Raw genomic sequence first — 8369 nt, forward strand, 5'->3', positions numbered from 1 at the left:
TAAGATATCGTGGCTGCCCACGTGGCTTACAATCTAGCAGTATGCTTTTTAGGTATAGTCATTCAGCCAGTTAAGAATCCACCCAACTGCATTATCATCCAACACAGATTTCTTAATCTTATCCACATCTTGTGGCAGGAGTCCAGCTGCTTCATTGGTTAGAGAAGGAGACTGAGCCCAAAGTGAGAATTAAACAAGTCATCCATGATCATAGTTACATGGCAGAGCCAGGTTTTAAACTCAGATTCTCTAACTCCAAATTCAGCACTTCACCTTGTTCTGTTGCTTCTTCCTCTTTGGCGCATAAGGCTAAAGACTATTCTTGCCACACAATACAGAGTGAAATAGGAATCATTATTCTATCTTAAATCCTGTACCATTGAACCATACACCCCACACCGTGTACCTGGCTTCTGCCTTGCCCTGATTGCCCAGCTTAGTGAGGGGAAATCTCTTTGCCTAAGCCTCAGCTTAAAATTGGGAGACATTGTCATCCTGTTTGCTCTCTTTTTTGACAGGATCATGAATGATTAGCATTAGAATTTCATTTTTAGTGCCTCATCATTCTGCAGGGACACATCATGAAATTATATCCATGTATTTTGTCTGAATTTTTAAAAACCTGTCCTCCTAAAAATAGTCTTTAGTAAATATTTGACTGACCAGCATTCTGCCCCTCCGTAATCATGGAACTGTACTTTTTCCCCAGGTTTCTCTTCACAAATCATCAGTCACTCTTTGTAATGGTTAATGTTTCTCTAGTATTAGATGGTTTGTAAAATATTTTTCTCAAAATAGCCTTTTGAAGCAGAGAGCACAAGCATCACTGTGACTTAAAGAGCTGAGGTCCAAGGCAAAGCCAGAGTTGGATCCCAGACTCGTGTTGTTTCTCTTTCACCTTGCTGCCTGTCTCCCTGACGTGCTACGAGCAGCAGCCCCTCTGCTCCCTCCTCCTGCCTTTTGGGGGATGAAGCTGACTGCAGGTCTTCCACATGTCCAGGACTGCCAAGTCTTCTCTCTGCTGATCTTGTGTCCTTTATTAGGAACTCTGTTTCCTCCACTAAACAGTTGTCCCAACATTGATTAAGTGCCTACTGTTCCCACCCAATGTTCTGAGGAAACAGTGACAAAAAAAATTACTCCTTGGTCTCAAGGACCTTCCATTATGCTAGGCGGATGGTGTGTAGTTTTATTTCCTCCTTAACACTTTTTTTTCCTGTTTATCTTCACCCAAATATTTTCTAACATGACTTTTCCTCACATTTATGGATTTTCACTTATAAAAAGATCTCTTTTGTACAACATTCACACTTCCATTCTCACATTCTAGCTGTAAATCCCATCCTACCAAGGCTTGGTAGTGCGGTCATATTTACTCAATTTTGACCTCGCCACAGATAGTATTCCCTGACATTGCCCCAGCTTCCTTCCCTCCCTGGTTCTTCATCATAGATTTACAGTTGCATCTTCAGTCTTTGTCATGAATCATAATTGAATGAATCATCTGTGCTGTTTGAGGACTTTGAAAACAAGAGCCTAATTTTCCTGCATATATAGAAATCTCTCTTTGAAACAGAAGTATGAATGTGCATAGGACTCTAGCCCACTGAGCAGCCTTCATTCTCTTTTCATTTAACAGAACTTTCAGAAATAGTGGAGGTTTTTAAGATTTTCCCAGCAGGATAAAATAGTTTTGCAGCTATGCCCCTACGTTATTCCTTGAAGCATTCATTTTACATACTCATTTGCCTTCATCCTAAAATATTTATAATTGGTAGTTGCTTTAAAAAGGGAGAAAAACCACAGGAGTTTACTAAGTTAAAGCATTTCACTCTATTTATGAAGAACAACATAGTTAAATATCACTGGTTCCCCTTAAGGAAATAAATGTTCTTTTCTAGCCCTGCACCAGGGAGGAGTGTATTTACTGAATTAACTATGTGAAAAACTGTCAAATGTTTTTATATTAACTATAGTGCTCATGATAAATCTTTGTATGTTACATGTGTGCCAAGGGGTTTTAAAGTTCTTAAAAACTTTTGTTCTCATAGTTACTAACTTAGGAAAAATGTGACCACCAGCAGTTGTGCAGAAGCTCAGCAAAGAATGTAGGCCCAACATAAATAGCTCCCTTTTTATAACTAAAAAAGGTTCAAAAGGAATTTTAAAAATTGTTTGTGTAACTATTTTTCAACAACACATTTTTAAAAGTAAATTTAAATTAACATGCAAATTAACATTTCTTTCCTAAAATGGGTGAAAAGTACCCCCTTTTCTGCTTATTACTATGTAACCTGTGTGACCACTTGTATTAATGTACATTTAATGAGCTATTATAGTGAAAACTTAACTTTGAAAGATGTAGGTAAGTTATTTTTGTACAAAATTATTTGGAATCCGATTAGGTCATCATAATGATCCAATCATAATGTAAATCCCCACGGGAAAAGAATTAGCAGTTAGCTAGTGGCAGGGAATCAGAAAAAAAAACCATAGTGAACAGAGTAATAACTTGCATTATTTTTTTTATGTTGGCTTATATTTGTTTTCCTTCTTTGCAGTATTTTACAAACCCTCTGTTGCATTTTTTGTGCAAGGTTTAAAATTACCCTATACCATTATGAACATGCTTTATTTTATTACCATTAAGACTACTAATAGTATTCAGTAGATTCTGTATGGTCACTTAAGTACATGGAAAATCAGCCGCATTCAATTTGAGTATGATGCAGGAAGACTACAGGCCTGACTGACCATAATGGCCACTATTGGGTTCCTTTAGCAGTTGATAAGTTTGGCCCCAAGTCATGGGAGGACTTGAAGGGGTTCACAAGCTACTATTCAGTATTATTATTCATTAAATACTAAGTAGGTTTTTATGAGTTAGCCTAGGAACCAATCAGTCATTTTTTAACATTGGTTTTAAAGGAAAATGTGTCCTGTGTTACAAACAAATGACTTAGAAACTTTTAGAACATGCTTGTATTGCATTTTTAACAAAGTAAATATGGCATTCACTTTAATTGACTGCCTCCACTTTAACCCCCACAATTGTAATCAAGCCAGAATTGTAATATAGATGTATATATGCAAGATGTTTGCAATATTGACCTTAAAAGTGGATGCAAACCAATGTTGTTTACCCTGACATACAGGGAGGAAACCCTTAGGTAAGGATGACTGTAGAGTCTTGAATTCCTAAACCTGAGACAATCAGATCTAAATTTTCCACAGGTTAAATACTATATGGAATCCATGAATTCTTCCATAATTGACCAAAAGAGTAATTGCTATGCACTATGATTATCAGGCCACCTCTTCTCCACGTGTCTAGGTGTGGCCTCTACATCACATCCAAAGGAAATAGAAAAGGTATCCCTCTGGGACGGTGTAAGTATTGCTTATCAGCAGCCCCATGTGCTTTCATTCTATTAAGTTACTTTCTACAAAGGAAAAGATGCAACCTTAATTACAAAACTACAACTCGTAAACCAGGGTATAGGTGTGAACGGCTGCATCTTTTCCATGAAACTGTGATGAAGATTTTAGTCTACCTCTTCCATATAGCTGGCCACTACTGTATGTGTGATCTTTACCCTGCACCCACCTTGCTCCAGCTATACTTAATATGAGTTCTGCCACTGATCTTAGACGGCTATGCTAACTAACCTTTGCATTAGAAGTATGCTTAATTCTCAATGGTTATTTTATTTGGAAGATAAGGAACTTAAGCTGAAAAGTATGACATCTGTGGCTGCATTTTCATAGGCACTAAGTGAAAAGAGAAGAGATTATTGTGTTACTTGTTATCTTAGGTTACAAAAAGACAAATCCCAATGATAGATTTCAGGAAAAGATGATATACTTTCATGTTATTTTAAAAGTTGTATTGTTTTCACACTGTTTCAGCTGTCAAAGTTGTCGATATTTTCTGTCAAATAAAATTATATTAAAAATAGTGATGGTAAACAGCCTGGTTGTATCTTTCTTTTTTGATATTAAACCCTGTATTTTTGGCTTGGGACTAGAGCATCAGCATCTTTTCTCAGCTCTGTCTGATGGATAGTCATTCACATGCCAGCCTTTCATTTGGATGTCAGTGTATAGAGAACAGCAACAATATTGAGATTATACTATTTGAAGACAAATTAATACAGGTTGAAGTGTAATCCAAGGTAAGATAATTAAAGTATCTTTTAAACCCAAAGAGGGATAGTCTGTCTCTTCCTGATGGGTGAGAGTTCATGCCAAGCTGACCCCAGATCACATCTCACCACCCTTCTGTGAACTTCATGCTATGCCAGCAGGCGGAGGCATCATTAAATCCTTAAAGACCTGGGCACATTTCTTGGGTCGCTGTCTCCATTTGGTACCATGTGGTTGCAACTAAATTGCCCCTTTTGGACTTTCCTGTTCTTCTCATCCCATGAAGGACATCTGTAAGTGTCTTAGCAGGGACAACATAGTTCCTCACAATTTTCTGATATTAAGCACCAGATGCTAAGAATGTTTACAGGTCCTGTCCAACACAGGGCACCATCTGGCACCAACTTTCCAGTACAACTGATGAATGCTAGGGCCTTCTTGGAGACCACTTCCCCAGCCCTTTGTTGCTTTTGTCTTCCTGGTTGCCAGAGAGTCCAATTGACTATGGGTAACAGGTAGTTTTTGCCCGACCCACACTCTAGTGACTTCATTTTTTAACTACTTAGTTTGAGGTAACCTATCTTGTGTTTTCCCTGGCCATTAAGAATTCAAAGCAGGACCCTATCCCCTAGCTGGAGTCCATGGTGGCAAATTCAAGCTTCATTCTGTTGCTTATATACCTCTCACCCACCAAGTTAAGTGATAGGCCTCCTTCAAATGTTTGTTGATTGACTGACTGACTTCAAATGATCTCTCACAGATGATAATGCTAAAAAGAGCACAGGATATGAAGTCAATGCGCTGGATTCAGCTCCCACCTCCATAACCTACTACCTGTATGACCTTGGGCAAGCTCCTTAACTTCATCTGTTAAATGAGGGGATTAAGGTCTCTCCCAGCTCTAAGTGTATCATCCCACAATATTGGCACCTAATTATAACGCTTGTTGATTGTTTCTGAGATTCTAAATCATATGTTGATAGTCTCTTGCCCAGTTATCAGCAAGTGTAAAGCAAAGCCTATGTCATTCTGTTCTTGGTGACGTAGAACTAGAAAGGCCGCACATTGACTCCATCGAACTTTTTCCTCACACTGCAAGGGGCCCCTACATATACAGTGAGATGTGATTAAAATGTTCTGGCTTGAGGCCTCCTTGAGAATAGTCAGATGTAGTTCTAGACTCCTTGATTCCTATCAACCCATCACTTCCTTAAGTAGTTTGCTCTTTAAATCTCCATTTGGGTCAGAATGGATCCTGGCAGGGAAGCCATACCCAGAGGATTCCCTCTTATACTGCAGTGGCTCCTGGTCGCAAATGTTCTATTGCCATGAAGATACTGCTTAAATAATATAGACACACCAGCTTCAGGGATGCACCGGTGTTCGTACTCCAGGGTAAGCAGTATGATGAGTAGGAGCTCTTTCCTTGGACACACCAAGCATGGTCTCATACTTATTAAAATTCATCTGCTATCATTTTGAGCTTGTAGAATCTGTTCCATGCCAAATCCAGAGTTGTATCTTGTCTCAAGGATCCAAAATCATCAAAGGCCGTGGACCATAGGCCTGAGATAATACCAACTGGCTTATTGTAATTTGTGTTGGAACTGTTGTAGTCTAGTGCAGTACTCAATTGCATAATTCCAAATTCTGCCACTTTCTTAATAATAGAATGTCCTCTGGGTAGCTAGTCTTGAATCTCTGAGGGTCACATCTTCCTTGTTTTACCTGTAAGACTTCTGTAGCATCCTGCAGCTGCTCTTGACATTTGTTATTGCAGGAAATTTGCTACTCATGGGACAGACAAACCAGACTAGCTGAAGCAGCAAGGCACCCCAAGTGGGAGACAGGCAAACTGAACCACCACATTGACCATTGATGGAGACAAACTAGGGCACCAAGCCCAAGAGCCTTGGGAGTAGCAGTGTCCCCCAAATCACCAGACGTGCTTCCAGCCCAGTCACCACAGGCATCATTGAGGGGAAAAATCATTGTGAAGGAAGGGGCCCACTCTCCCTATCACCACCAGTAGTAACTGCTGACCAACTGCCACCAACAGATAAGACCAAGAGCCCTGGGAGTGGCAGCACCCTCCCACGTCCAATTATCAGTCTTCCAGACCAGCCATCATTCTGGGTGGCAACTTGTGTGGAGAAGGGGCCCCCAATTATCAACCAACTGCCACTCACAGGGCAGGCAAGCCAGTCTAGCTGAAATAGCAAGGCACTTTGAAAGAGAAACAGGAGGCAGTGTGCACCAGGAAGGTCAGACTACTACCACCACCTCCATTTCCCCTGAGACCCTGATGAAGACAGCCAGGACTCAGAACCCAAGAGTCTTGGAAATATCAATGCTTCCAGACCAACATCCATGGCCATCATCTCAGGAAGCAAAGACTTCAGTTACAGCCTGTAAGTTACAACCTGCAGGTATTACAATCACATCCATTGAAGACTCAGAACAGAAAGTTCTTGTTACCAAAGTCTTTGGTACTGTTGAATTATTCATCAGAAATTGGTGATCATATCAGTAGAAATGTTATTAGAGAAGAGACCTTACGATCAGTTTTGCTGCTGTTCTTAAGGACCATGGCACCGTTCCATCTGACTTGCAGCTGAAATCTATATATACTGTGTCCCTCATTTAGAATGTGGGCTCCATGGGAGCAGGGACCGTCCTACTCTTCTGTTTGTATCCTCAGGGCTTTGCCCTTAGTGAGCTCTTAATAAATGCTTCATTTACTCGTTCAAGTGAATTACATTTATGTTCACTAATGACATACCATCCGGGTGAAAGTTCCAGACTTATCAGAGGGTGCTTTCTTGGCTTAATGCCCTGGTTCCCTTTGTATCATCTTTGCCTTCGCTTTCACATCGATTCAGACACACAGCACCTAGAGGAGAGGGCATCTGTATCCGTATTGGTTTTCTCTAGCCTATAGTGTATGCAGAACTCACAGTTGACTAACATGGCTACCCGTCTCTGATTACATCCAACTTGGCACTTGTCAGACTATATCAGTGAATTGTTGTCTGTCCAATAAGCCTTGATATTTCTTTACCTCACACAAATACAAGCAGTTTGTCTTCTGGACCAAAGTTATTTGTGTAGTGATGCCCAGTGGAGAGACCACTGACTCTGGAGTCAGGAAGGTCTGAGTTCAAATCTTCAACTGTAAAATTAGGATAATAATGGCATCTACTTCACAGAGTTGTTGTGAATATCCAGTGAGCTAATATCTATAAAGCACTTTGCAAAACTGACGCCATCGTAAAAATTCTGGGAGATGGTAGTAATACTAGAACTATTGGTAGTAGTAATAATAGCAGCAGCGGCAGCATTCATATGTGTTCCTATTTATATATAAAAATAAATAGCCATGGACACTAAATAAATTGTTGATGATCCCCGTCAGATGTCTCTCGAGCCTTCATCATATTCCAAGCAAAGTCCAATGAAGACACAGTACAGAATGTTATAACCATTGGGCATCTGAGAAATCATCTAGTCACTAGATTCTAGTGAACTAGACTCTAATTCGATGGAATGGAAGAGAATGGAACGGAGGCTGAGTACAATTGGCGGTGATGGTGGTGCTCCTTCATTTTCAAAAAGAACCATTGACATAACGTTAGGGCAAAATGGTGGATGAAATAGATTTAAGGGAGGCAGAGTTGCACAAAGTCGTCAGCCTCGCTCCCTCTTCCAGAGTTCAGTGGCAAAACAAAAGTCAGGATGACTGGTGATGGCTCTAGTATGCAATGGATGACCTTGGCGTATTTGATTCCTGGCCAGACTCTTAAGTACTCCACAATGCCTGCCTCCGTGGCCATTGGAACAAATTGTTCTCGTCTGCCCTTTCCTCTGGGAGAAGCCTTCACATGCTTAGGGTAGACAGCCAACTCACTCACTGATGGATCTGAGGCTTGTCGGTTACCCTCAACCTGTTTTAGCCTGTCTGCTGAGACAGTTTACCAGGGTGTGGCCACCGTGCATGCTACAGATTCTTGGAGCCACCTGTGAGAATTGGGTGAAAGGTAGACACCAAGAGTGGATGAGCAGCCCTGAAAAGGGCTCAGCAAGTCCTCACATGAGAGGTGCCGGTCCTCCCTGAACACCCCATGCACCCCTGAGTTCAGTAATTTGTCTGAGATCACACAATTACTAAGTGGCAGCTTAGGAACTAGAACGTAGGCCTTCTGGGTCTTTTTGCCCCAAGTCAA

This window comes from Trichosurus vulpecula, chromosome 7 (assembly GCF_011100635.1).
Source record: "Trichosurus vulpecula isolate mTriVul1 chromosome 7, mTriVul1.pri, whole genome shotgun sequence".
Lineage (NCBI taxonomy): Eukaryota > Metazoa > Chordata > Mammalia > Diprotodontia > Phalangeridae > Trichosurus > Trichosurus vulpecula.